Source organism: Mandrillus leucophaeus, unplaced genomic scaffold (assembly GCF_000951045.1).
Source record: "Mandrillus leucophaeus isolate KB7577 unplaced genomic scaffold, Mleu.le_1.0 Scaffold1711, whole genome shotgun sequence".
In the NCBI taxonomy this organism is placed as follows: Eukaryota; Metazoa; Chordata; class Mammalia; order Primates; family Cercopithecidae; genus Mandrillus; species Mandrillus leucophaeus.
The window spans coordinates 82,533-96,508 of NW_012101712.1; the positions used below are offsets into that span (position 1 = coordinate 82,533).

Here is a 13,976-nt window from a genome sequence, read left to right on the forward strand (position 1 = left end):
TCCACCTCCCAGGTTCAAGCAATTCTTCTGGTTCATCCTCTCAAGTAGCTGGGATTACAGGCCCCCACCACTACACACGGCTAATTTTTGTATTTTTAGTAGAGATGGGGTTTCACCATGTTGGCCAGGATGGTCTCAAACGCCTGACTTCAGATGATCCATCCGCCTCAGCCTCCCAGAGTGCTGAGATTACGGGCATGAGCCACTGCGCCCCACCTACAAATATTGATTCTATCCATGGTTTGGTGAAAATCATAAAAGTTCAGCTTATTCTCCATGGCATTGGCAGGGGTCGTGTATAAAGATGACGAAGTCCTGTCCAGCATGCTGTAGAAGGAAAGTGCTGAGTGAACGTGCTGAGTTACCCACTTAGCTGTCCCAAGTTAATAGGAATGTGGATGGATGCCGTGCATAATCAGCATGAAATTTTACAAAGACCTGATTTGAAGAAGCCACAAAGGGAGCTATGCTGGTGTCCTAAAATTGAAAGAAAAAGTACCAAATTATATACTTCACATATTTGGACCTTTTTCTAGAAATGTTAGCCTAGTAACAAAGTACCACATAAAGAAATTTTATAGAATTTACGGTGAACCTGCATATATTTCTTGAAGTAACCTTGCAAAGAATGAATGCAAATGCTTTACAAAGAAATATTTCCGGGCATGAGAAGTTGAGGGAAAAGGGGGAAGGACTGCTAATGGGTATGGGGTTTCTTTTGGGGGTAATGAAAGTGTCCTATAATTGGCTGTGCTGATAAAGGCCACACAACTCTGTGAATCTACTAAAAACCATTGAATTGTATACTTTAAGGAGGTGAATTGTATGGTACGTAAATTGTATGTATATAAATGTATAGTATGTAAATTATAGCTCAATAAAACTGTTATCGAAAAATTTGAACTTCTTTTCAAGTTCTTACTGCAAATTTAATTTTTCTTAAAGAAACATATGTAAGTGAAATGATCGCACTAAGTAAAGTATACTATTTTCATCCTCAATGTTTACAGTTTCCTCTTGGGATTTATTTTCATATACTTCTGTGGAACAGTGTGTGTTTGTGTATGTGTTGGGAGGAATAGATGGGTCCCCATTTTCTCTCACTTTCTGTTCATTCATTTGGCAAATATTGATCAAGGCACTGCCACACTGCAGGTATTGTTTTTAGTACTAGGGATATTAAAAAATGAGCAAAACAAGCAAAAAGCCCTGCTCTCATGATGCTTACATTACTGGATTTTCCTGCCTCAGCCCCACCCCAAGTCATCAAAACACAGACTTATTTCCAAGATACTCACTTTTTCAAGTGAGTGTAGATTTTTCTCTGTAAGAGATATATCAAGGTATATACAATATTTTTATTCCTATGCGCATCTACATTTTACTTTCATTGTATTCTGCTTCCAAATTTCAACAACTTCTTTTCTATTGACAAACTAGTGTAGACAGTCAACAGAAGTTTTAGAATGTCCTTTGATTCTCCATGTTTTTCCCGTTATTCTTTCATTTGCTTGATGTTCATATTCTGTAGTTGCAAGGGATACAGGATTTCCCTGTGAACAATGGTATTTACCATAACATAAAATATCATAACATAAAATACTTTTTTTCCATATATTATTTACCATATATTACCATATTTTTTCCATATATTATTTACCATAACATAAAATATGACTTTTGTATGTGAATATGCATGTAAATATGTATGTAAATATGTATGCATGTAAATATGTATGTATGTAAAATGTAAAAGTTTTAGGTATGTAAATATTAGCAAAATATTACAACTTACAAAAAGTTACATACTTATAGAAAGTTGTAAGTATGTAAATATTAGCAAAATAAGAGCTACCTCTAGGTAAATTGACTTTATGTTTTATACTTATGTTTTACACTTTTAAATTTATGCTTAACATTTAGAAAGTGTTAAAGAAATCAGTGTACCTTTAAGGAAAAAAAAATTAGACATGAAATTATATCCATATTTATAAAAGAAAATGTAAAACTGGGAAAATACTGTGATACGTTTAAAATACCAACGGTTTAAAAAATTGATGTATCTCGCTGTGTATTACAACTTAATGTGGCAATGGATTAAATGGCAATCACTTCTCTCAGTGACTCAGTTTTCTTTTATCTGTAAAGTCCAGGATATACTTGTTCTTTCCACCTTATGGGATTGTCATTGTGGGGATCAAATGGGGTTGTATGTTTGCAAGCCACTGAAAACCATACCCACAAAAAAAAAAAAAACCTATCGATATAAAGTCATGATATTGTTAAAATCATCTCTTTTCCTCCCTTTTGAAATGCCTGTAAATTTCAATTCAATGTCTAAGAGCTGGTTAGCTTCTAAATCTGATGTGTGGCACATTTACTGGGGTCTCTGTGGGTCTTCTATGCATCCCGGTGATACAGTATCTGCTGGTCCTGTGATCACCATTTCTCACCAAGTAATGTAACTCTGTGTATAAAGATATCACTACCAAAAAGTTTATTAAGTGTCGTCTGTAGTTGTGAAAAGTTAGAGAGACCTAAATGTCCACTTAGAGGGGCTTCGTTACATACATTAGGCTGCGCTTATGCAATGAAATACTCTCCAAAAATTAAATATGATGCACCAATGTTTTTATTAATATAAGATATTAATGATATGTTGGTAAGTGGAAAAAACACACCATCAAAGAGTAAAAAATATGCATGTAAAATATATGCAAGTATATTCAAAGAAAGGTGTTAAGAATATATGAGAATGCTGGGGTGTCAGAAAAATTAGTCTATTTTCTGATACTTCTGAAAATAGCATTTATCAATTTTATAAATCATATATTTTAAAAACTATCTAGATTTCCAGCTGATATAATTCTCTGTCTAGTTTGATTACAAAGCCTAAGTGATTAAAGAGCAGAAAAATTAGAAACAGATACCCACTTGCCAACAGCCACTTTTCCCTTACTTACTCACTTGTTTTTTGAGATGGAGTCTGGCTCTGTCACCCAGGCTGGAGTGCAGGGTCGCAATCTCGGGTCACTGCAACCTCCACCTTCCAGGCTCAAGCGATTCTCCTGCCTCAACCTCTCAAGTGGCTGGGATTATAGGCATGTGCCACTATGCTGGCTGATTTTTGTCCTTTTAGTAGAGACGGGGTTTCCCTGTGTTGGCCAGGCTTATCTCGAATTCCTGACCTCAAGTCATCCAACTGCCTGGGCCTCCCCAAGTGTTGGCATTACAGGTGTGAGCCCGTACTCTAAGTATCTACTTGCACATAAAATGAGAGGACCATAAGCACAGATGCCTGCAATATTGAATCAACATCAGATTCTGAGTTGTTGAGCGAAGATATCAGAACTTTACAAAAACAAACTATCAGTCATCATTTCTTCAAAGAATTCCTGCAATTTTCAGCAAGAGGTAGATAAAATAGAGTCACGTGTCCAAATTTTCTATGCTTTTATTTATGCAGAAATAAACATGGGTATTCAACCCTAGGCAGTGCACTGATGTCACAGAGGGAGCTTTTTAAAAACAGCATGCTGTGGCTCCTCCCCGGGAAATCTTGATTCAATAGGTTTCTGTGGGAACTGGAAGTCTAATGTAAGTAACTCCACAGGTGATTCTGACGCAGAGCTGATTTTGGTAACTATTAATAGTAATTTAATGCAATGCCCACCAGATGGCACTCATGCTCCAAGAATAGAAAGGCAAGTCGGAAAACTGCTCAATCTGTTAAAGGCTGTGCTTTGTACTCATGTGCATGTGTCCGCCTTTAAAAGCCTACACTAGGCCGGACGCGGTGGCGCACGCCTGTAATCCCAACCCTTTGGGAAGCTGAGGTGGGAGGATCACCTGAGGTCAGGAGTTCAAGGCCAGCCTGGCCAACATAGCGAAACTCCGTCTCTACTAAAAGTACAAAAATTAGCCGGGCATGATGGCAGGCGCCTGTAATCCCAGCTACTCACAAGGCTGAGGCAGGATAATTGCTTGAATCCGGGAGGCGGAGGTTGCAGTGAGCTGAGATTGCACCCCTGCACTCCAGCCTGAGTGACAAGAGCGAGACACTGTCTCAAAAAAAAAAAAAAAGTCTACATTAAGTGACTCTCATTGTCTAAAAATAACAAATGGGAATATAAAATGTTTGTTCTACTCACGCCTCTGCAGTATGGTCCATAGGATGGAGAGCTGACATTGGGCCCATTGTAGTGTGAGATTGTTCTGGACACGGTCTCCTGGATCGTCAATGCTAATGAAGTAAAAGTTGACGGTGAGAAGCCTTCCAGCAGGAGCTAACAGGGCTCACTCGCAGTGCTTGTTGTTTGGATACATGCCTGGATAGCCGGGGCTGGTGAATGAGCCTCTGTCTCCATAAAAACACACATTTCCTTGCACATCCTGGAAGGAAAACAGGACAGGAAGTTTGATTCAACAATGTATAAACCCCCATTCAGTCTGGCTTGTTAGGTAATAAGACTTTATTTTCTTAAGGTGCTGAGACTCTTTGCAAGAATAATGGGGGCAGAAACCCCTTTTCCTGTTCCTCTTCAATGGGCTACACCCTTTCTCCTCCCTTCCCCTCTCTTCCCATCGCCCTCCACCTCTTCCATCCTCAACACACATGCCTTTGACTGCATATCATGACCCAGGGACAAGTTCCTCCAGGACTGTACTTTGAAAATTGGGGGTTGAGAGCAGAATGGGGAAAAAAAAAAAAAACTTGATAAAGTAACTGTGGGAGAAAATCAAGTTGTTGTCTCTGTGCTTTCGATGGGGCAGAGATGTTTGCATGCCCTGAGTTGATGCTAATGATGTGAGTGAAGTAAAATTAGAGGTAAAATTCAGCGCTAAACCAAAGGGAGTGTGTTACTGTAGGTGGTGGCAGGAATGACTTCATTATAAAAGTGACTTTACCAGCCTAATAACGGACATACTTAAGGTCGACTACTTCCAGTTTTGGTGTTAATTTGTTCAATTTGTTAATCTGTATATGAAAGCTGTCATGATTTAGACTACATATAGACTACATATCTGTGGAGATCCAGATCGCCTCCAGGACAGGAAGAAGCTGGCATAGTTACAGAGCACCTGGCTGGGCCTCTGACCACTGAGGTCTAGTCCCACCTCCACCTCAGTCTAGCGGAGCACTTTGGGCAACTCATGAATCTTGGTGGGTTTTTTTTTTTTTTTTTTTGAGACGGAGTCTTGCTCTGTCGCCCAGGCTGGAGTGCGGTGGTGTGATCTCGGCTTATTATAGCCTCTGTCTCCCAGGTTCAAGTGATTCTCCAGTCTCACCCTCCCGAGTAGCTGGGATTACAGGCATGCGCCACCATGCCTAGTTAATTTTGTATTTTTAGTGGAGACAGGGTTTCACCATGTGGGCCAAGCTGGTCTGGAACTCCTGACCTCAGGTGATCCACCCACCTTGGCCTCCCAGGGATTACAAGTGTGCAACACCACACCCAGCCTAATGTTGGTGTTTTATTTCCTGATAAGGCTGATAACATTTCAGCATTGGAAGTCATCTGTATCTTCCTTTGGGTGCCAAGATTCCATTACCCATGATTATCTTAATAGAACCATTTTCTTAAGATATTTAAAGTGATTTCTGTTTATCTTTTTTATTTTGAAGGTATTTTGGTATTTCAGGACATTTCATAAAGGTGTTCCTCCTCTCTTGCATTAAATGTATTGACATGACTTAAATTTTCTTTAGCTGTTTGATAAGTGGCCAACCAAAAATGTGAGAAGATACTTACTACCTTAAAAAAGCAATTTCTCTCCAGGACTGCCAACAAATGTCAGGGCCTGCGAGAAGCACAACCACTCATATATATGCCAGAATGTGTTCATCAGTTGGATTTCTGGTAAATATTGTTCCTTAAATTCTCAAAGAACTTCCTTGATGGTGAAACCAAAAGCCAAAAAGTCTAACAAAATTGAATTTACAAAAGAAGATTTTTAAATCTTCATACCTTATATATGCTTCATATATGAATATATATTCTTTTATAAACGGAAATAATGAATAAATGTAGAATTTAAATTAATCTGGCCAGGTGTGGTGGCTCATGCCTGTAATTCCAGCACTTTGGGAGGCCAACATGGGTGGATCACCTGAGGTCAGGAGCTCAAGACCAGCCTGGCCAACATGGCAGAATCCCATCTCTACTAAAACTACGAAAATCAGCTGGGCGTGGTGGCGTGCGCCTGTAATCTCAGCTACTCGGGAGGCTGAGGTGGGAGAATCACTTGAACCCAGGAGGCGGAGTTTGCAGTGAGCTAAGATCGTGCCACTGCACTCCCGCCTGGGTGACAGAGCGAAACTCCATCTCAACAACAACAACAAAAAGGTAATGTGTACCTTCATTGTTAAAAATCTCTATTCTTAACATGAATTAATCAGGTACACAGGTAGCTAAAAATATAAGGTTACTTTGCCTTTTTCTATTAGACACCTTATGTTTTTCTCACCTACATTGCTTTCCCGTACAAAATGCAAATGTCTTACCAGTGGGTGATGAGGTACAGATGATTTCATATCCACGATTGAAAATTACACTATCACTCTTAAATTGTAGGTATAGTTCATTATTTTGAGAGAAGACGGGGTTTGGCAGCAGAGTTCCACAGTACTTGCCCAGTAATGGTGAATTGCTGTTACTTCCATTTCTCACCCTTAGGAAGGAGTCATTCATTATTAAACTTACACTTTCTTCTCCAATGTATATACATTACAATGTGAGACAGTTTGAATGATGACACTTTCGGAAAAGCTTTGTCTTCTTATATACCTAAGAATGAAGGGTTTTCTGAAAATACATGCAGAAGTCACCTTCACTTGCAAAGGGGAAAAATGTTCCATGTGTAGATCAAAAAACATGTGTATTTGGATTCAGAAATATCTGTTAACCTACAGCAATTAAAACATCAGACTGCTTTTTTTTATACAATAGTTTGTGCTATGATCCTGCAACCTTTGCTTTTAGGGAAACATTTGGAAGAATGTAGGTAAAGTGAATTTTTAAAGGGTAGGGATGGGTGGGGGCAATGTTGCCTGCCCTGTTTCCAGTCAACTATTATACGTTTTTCATAGTGTGTGTGTGTCACGGGTTTCCCATTGATAATTACTCAACTGTAAAGGGGCTATGAAAAAAATACAGTGCAAAGTATAATAAAGTTCAGAACAAAAGGAATTTCTGTATGGGTGAAGGACAGAATTATAAATCTGTACAACTTCTGACTGTTGTTAAATGTGTTTTAAAAACACATTTCGAGGCCTTGTTGCTTTTTTGTTTCAACTCCTCATTTTTGAGTAGACACATATAAAAACAGGAAATGAGTTGGTGTTTTGGGAGAAGAGAGAACCACACTGTGAATTCAACCACTTTCTGTCCCTCAGCCTGGCTCCTACCCTGCATTCACAACCAGCCCTGCTTCCAGGAGGGCTCTCGACGCTTCTTAAGGAAACGTTACACAGGCAATGTATGTTGGAACCAGCCTGACACGTAGAAATGCTGATTTTACTGATCTATGTATTCGTTTTTTGGAAGTTCCTGTCTTCCATTTGTAATTCCATGGTTTAAAATTTGTTTAATTGCTGGTATCTTAAGTCACAGAATCAAGACAGTCTGATCTTGCTGGGCTGTGTTGATCAGGGGAGATTCCTTTTAGGTCTATGTAGTAGCCCATGGGAGAGAATAATGCCTTTCTAGTGCTTCAGGGATTATTCTGCTAAGTGTTTAAACAAAGTAGAGTTGCCGTGACAGAGTAGCCAGTTATCCACTCATAGATGGCAGGGCTGTCATATTTAAGACCTGCCACCACTATACTCTTGAGTTTGGGTGTTTTAACCTAGGGGTCCTCTTTTAAAATGGTGTTGCTCTGAGAGGAGCAGCAAGATACTAATTTCCACTGACACTGCCGATAACTTGTCTTATTCACTTTCCTCTCCTAGGAGGAACGGGGCCACCGAGAGCAGCAGGCATCCCTGGGATATCAGAGGATCCTGAAAGGGGAGGTGAAGGCATGAAAACAATCGCAGATTCCAGGCATGGTCTAGAGCTCGGCCCTCGCTTGGTAGTAACACAGAATCCTCAGTCAGACATTTCCGTTCCCACTGCAGTTCACAAGAATGGAATGCTGAGGCTTCCTGGTTCAGCTGCCAAGAAACTATGCCCACAGTCTTCCCACTGAGAGCCAGACAGAGCTACATTTTACAGGCCTAAGCTGTGGTTTCCTTTCTTTGCTTATGGGACAGGAAGTTTCAGATCCATTCTATGGAGTAAGGAAGGACAGCGAGGAGGAATAGTTCTCACTCTCCATGGCTGGAAAGCAAAGCTTTGCTTCCCAGCATCTATCAGGCAAATGGCAAATGTTGACTCTGATCAATAATGGTCCATTCAAGCTGGAGTGAGTTAAAAGTTAGTTGCACTGTGACTCCAACCTAACGGGTTTATTCCATCTTTCCTCCAGATCCCACTCCCCTCATTCTTTCTGCTTTATGCTTCATATAAATATATGAATCTCCATGGTGACAGAGGTACATAGGTCCAAGTTGAATAACTTGACTGGCACAAAGAATACTGTGTTTGTCTTTTCGTTTCCTCCCTGCTACATACATCTTTTGGTTTCCTATCATGTGAATATTCTTTTAGAAAAGGCATGAGCTTACTCTGAGTATTATTTATGGCGCTACATGTTAAGGCTATTGATTAATAAAGGATTTAGATGAATTCCAAAGGGGAGAGCTTTCCAGGATGATAAAACTCTGCATCAGGAATCATGTTGAAGCTAAACCCATAGGCAAAGACCATGTGCTAGAACACCCTTCCTCACCAGGCTGGGCAGAAGGTGACAGCAGCTCTAGAAGCCAAATCAGATGAGGTGGGTTGCAGGCGAGAAAATATGTTTTGTTGGAAACAAAAGCTGCAGCTACCAAGAAACTAGCAGCTGAACAGAAGCCCACTGGAAAGAATCCTCCCACAGAAGGAAAGGCGCCTGCTGCATACACTGGTACAATTACATATGCTACAAAGATCAAATCATCTTGGGCAGCTTATTTTGAATGAAGACCTGATCAAAGAGGCAGCGAGAAAAAACATAATAAAAAATACAACTCCAGATCAGGTGTAGCGGAACAAGCAAACTTTTTGGAAACCTTACTGAAGTCTCTTGTATCGTGAAACAAAGCCAATTTAGAGAGCATCAGGATGAGGTTTAGATTTAAATTCCACTCTCAGAGGAACTCAGCATCCTTATTCCTTTGGGTCTTAGGTTCCACCTGAGTTTATTTCCTAAGGATGAATGCATTTTCAACAGGGCTTGCAAAGGTCACAACCCCATGAGCTCTGGGGTTTTTCTGGCAAAACGCAGGTGCTGAGTTCCACACACTGGGTCTGCATCAGATGAGGCTTATTCAGACCATCTCCTGCCTATGAGTGATGATATTCATGTTCCATCTCACATTCCCAATGCAGGTGATGGGGCAGAAAGAGCACAGAGGGAGCTCATCGGGGGCTCTGGAGGACTCCAAAGGTTCAGGCCCACAAGGGGCGTGGCTCTGCCTGATCCAGGCTCAAGGGGGCCTTCTCTCTCACTGTGTCCTGGGGTGGGAGTGGAGGGCGGATGGGTGGAGGGTGGGCAAACAGCAAAGTCACTTCTGTGTCCAAATTAGAGCTCTGGAGTTGTAGTGGAGAAAGGACAGACCATACCTCCTGCAACCAGGGAGCACTTATTCAAGTAAACACTTGTCTTTAGAGGATGCTGATGATGCCTCAAACTTACTGTAGGTGTCAGGGAAATTAGGTGAGCTATTTAGTATCATTCAGTTTCATTTTACAGAATCAGCATATTGTTCTTAGACTTTCTTCTGATCCTTTTAGGTCTCAACTTACATATTGCCCTATTAAAGAAGCCGTCTAGTTCCCAGACTGAGTTAGGAACCCCTACCCCTGCTGGACTCAGTTAGTCCTTTCCACATTGTGCTGTAAGTGGCTATACCCCATCTGTCCTTCCCACCAGATTAGGAGTCTTCCGAGGGCCCTAAGGTTCCCAATTTCCAGTGTTTGGACTGGTGCTCTGTAAATGTTTAGGGAATTAAAATGTAATGAACAAATTAATGAAACAAATAAGAATCATAGAGTATTAGCAGCACTAGAGAAAAGGTGTAAAATCTTAAGTGATCCATCATCTTTTAAATAATTCATTTAAATGATATTCAAATGTGTATTACCTCCAAGAAATCATTTCTGCATTCAACTGAGTTCTTAATGCCAAACAAATGAAAAAAGAGGGAAATGGTGTGGTTCTGGGGGGGCTGTGAGAGTAATGGTGCAATCCATGTCCTTGTCATAGTTATCTGGCCATCCAGGACTCCTCAGGTTGCCAAAAGCCTTGTGATAGTCTCTGTTGCAATCTTAGAGGAAAAATATGCACAGTTAATGTATGCATTCCCGTATTCAGTGCTCTTTCGACTTCACAGGAATAATTCAAAAAGATCATTGCATATGAACAAACTTTAGAAAAAAGTAATCCAGCTTCTTTGTTTACCTTTGAGATGATTGAGATCCTGAGCAGTGAAGTGAATTTCAAGCAGCACACACAGATGCAATGCAGCGGCTGTTCACACAAACACCCCTACGGGAAGCATGACACAGGAGCCTTCTCCTTTAAAGAGGAATACTCGAGGATCCTTTGAACTTTTCTGATCACATTGAGGTGGAAGTGGCTAGCATTCAGACTCTCTTTTAGGACAAGAATGCTACCTCCAAAACAGAGTTTTGCACAAGGATTTTAAATCCATTGGTGAGTTATTTGTGGGAAATCGTTCTTTACCTTTTTTTTTTTTTGGTAAAATAAATATCAAAAGTACTTTTGTTTGTTTAACCAAAGGCAGCTTTCATTTGAATTAATTCAAAATAAATATTAAATAAAGTGTTCTGTGAAAATAAACTTCTCAGTGATAATAATCAGGTAACTCTTTCAAGGCTTTTTGATTTTTTTTTTAATTAAAAAGTAAACTTTAATGTCGAAAATGCAAACTTGGGGAAGACAGAAAAGATCACACATAAGGCTGTCACTTCACACTTGGAAGGCTGCACAGCGGCTGGGCAGAGGTGCTCCTCGCTTCCCAGACGGGGAGGCGACTGGGCAAGGCTTTTTGATTTTTACAAAAATAATTTTCTAAGATTTTCAACTTTGTGAAAATATTAAAAGCCTCTGAAATATAAACTTCAAATGGGTAAATTGTATGATATGAGAATTATATTTTGATAAAGCTCTTGTAAATATACATTTATTTCTTGTAAATAAGTATGTATATTCAGTGTGGTTAAGTGGATACATTAACAAAATAACTGGTATATTTTTAAAATCAACTACATAGACGTTGAAGAAAATGCTAGCATTCTAAGCATCTTGGTTAGTGTTGTATTCTCTTTACCTCTTTAAAAACCAACTTTAGTAATTTGCTAAATTGGGCCTTTGTTCTAGCTAAGAGATAGGTATGGTTTTTGTTAACAAATCCTAATTTACTCACAGGAGTCAATTCTAGAAATAATTGCAACTATTCTAGGAATAATTGTAATGATGGCAGCTTTTCTGAATAAAAGATGAAGTTCCAGGACTCACCTGCTATCTGATAGGTGAAACTCATTCTAGAATTTCTGTTTAAAACTCTAGATTTAAAATGACAATTGCAGTACTCATAGAAGAATAAAACACTGGCACAGCTGAAGCATTTCTGCCACACAACTGAATTCTTGAATTTCCATGACCCTGAAATGAAATGGAAGCCAAATCATGTTAGATTTATTTTAGAAGAGAACAGCATAACAGAAATTAAACTGCATATAAAAGTATGGTTTAAATATTTAACCATGGAAATCAGCTCTGTTGTTGGAAGTGCTCTGCAAGAAGACTCACGTTGGCCTTGGAACTGACACAAGTGCACCTTCCCAGAGGAGAATGCGGAGGGGAGGCAAAGTTTCTGCTAAAACCACAGACACTTCCCTGCTGAAAACAAGACCCCTCCCCTTTCATGCGACTTCCTAGCTGAGGCCTGTGCCATTGCTCTGAGTGTCACCAGGCTGTTTGAGAGCTCACTGGATTTCTCCTCCTGGGGCTTTTGCCATTCCTAAGCTCCATGAGACTAACAACCATCATTGCCCTGATCCAGCCCTTGCTACCCCTTAGCAAATCTAATCAGAGCCTTTGGTTCCACTGTACATCCCCAAGCCAGCCAGGTCCTATAATGAGGTCCCGGTTCCCCTTTGTAACACTTGGGCAGCCCTCATTACCTCTCAAAAGCCTGGAGTAAATGCGGTTGAATGCCCATCAGTTCTTGCATAAAAACAAGTTGTACCAAAGTCAGGGTATTTGCAGCCTCCCTGTCTCAAGTATGTCTCTAATATCTGCAGTCGTTCGGAACCTACTGAAAGACCCCACCACCTCTGCTTGCAAACTCCTCTTAGTGCTTGGGACTTCCACTCCTCCTCCCCACCGTCTCCTGCTCTTGGTCCTTATCTAACTTTACTGTATCTTGTGAACTTTAACTGCACTGTCAATCATTCTCTGTATACATCCCCCACCTTTCCACTTTGTAGCCTTAGCAAAACCTGGTTCTCACCAGCCTCCTGGTAGAGGTCATTCTTTTCCCATGCTCCACAGTTCATTGAGTAGGAAGGGTGAGGGGCCAGCCTAGGGGGAAGGGAGGGATGCTCCACGTTCCTCACTGCAGCTTCCATCCTCGCCTCAAAGCTGGTTCGCTTTTGAGGGTCTCTACGTCTAGCCAAATATATTCTCGCCATTGTCATCACTCTCACTTACTTTTCTCCCGGTTACTTCCCTGCATTTATGAAAGACTTGAGGTGACTCAGCTCATAGTAATCTCCTGCCCCTGATTTCCTTTCTGGACCCTTAGAGGTTTCAGTGTTTTTACAGACAAGCCATTAAACACTCTCACTTTGTATTTCTTAACACCGGTGACTTCCATCTCTGTGTCTCTGTTCATCTCCAATGCCAGTTAGCTACTGTACATCCTCTATAACAGCCCTACACATCATTCTTTCATGATCTTCCAATTAGACCTGCTCTGTCTATTCTTGGATACTCTGAGAATGCCAGTTTCTCCTAGCTCATCCATCAACGTTTGTCTTTCCTCCCTACCTACCCAGTCTGAAACCCTCGATTGTTTCCTGTATTCATTCAGTTGAAAACATTATTCAGTCATGACAAACACTGGGTCTTACTTGCGGCCTCTCCAGCTGCTGTTATGTTCCAGCTGGTACCCAGTGCTCTGTAAGTGGCACTCGGTGCCCTGTGGAGTGGTCCACCGTGATCCCCATTGTCTTAGCTTCATGAAGCAGCGGCAAATTGAAAGAGCTTTCACCCAAAGGGCCTTGTTCCACTTGGCTCTAAATCCTTCCAGTAAGGGTACCGCTGGGTAATGGGGATTTTGTCCTGAAAACCATTACCAACAGAATGATGATAATCTAGCATCTTGTCCACCTTGAGAGCTTGGGAGCTCATCTCAGTGTCTATGCTTTGCACAAAACTGAGCAAGTCCAGGGCCTATTCAGCTGCCAGCACACCTCCTAACTCTCCACATTGGAGTCAGACAAACGGGACTTTTCTCTCCCCAGCAAGACCACGTGAGAAGCAGGGGACCCCAGATTTATAATGAAGACGACCCTGAAAACTCAGAAGACAACAAATGGGACTCCACTATTCCAGCACATGGGGCTTGAACATGACATTCTTGGAATGAACTGGTGAGGGTTAGTTCCTCCCCCAACTACAGAAAGACAATCCAGGTATTCTCACATGTTCTCCCTGGTATCCATCCACAGTTCATGGCCTCTCCCTTTACATATTTTCCCTGGATAATCTCATTCTTCTCATTATTTCAATTACCTATCATGATAATGATGATGCACAAAAATCTTTGGGCCTTTGGTCAACATCCCACTTTGTGTCCAACT

The 13,976-nt window shown here is 40.8% G+C and overlaps 1 pseudogene; it reads right to left on the bottom strand.

The window, feature by feature from the left end:
* Positions 1-369: 369 nt before the first annotated feature.
* LOC105537367 overlaps positions 370-13,976 on the bottom strand; it is a 34,932-nt pseudogene continuing 21,325 nt past the window's right edge.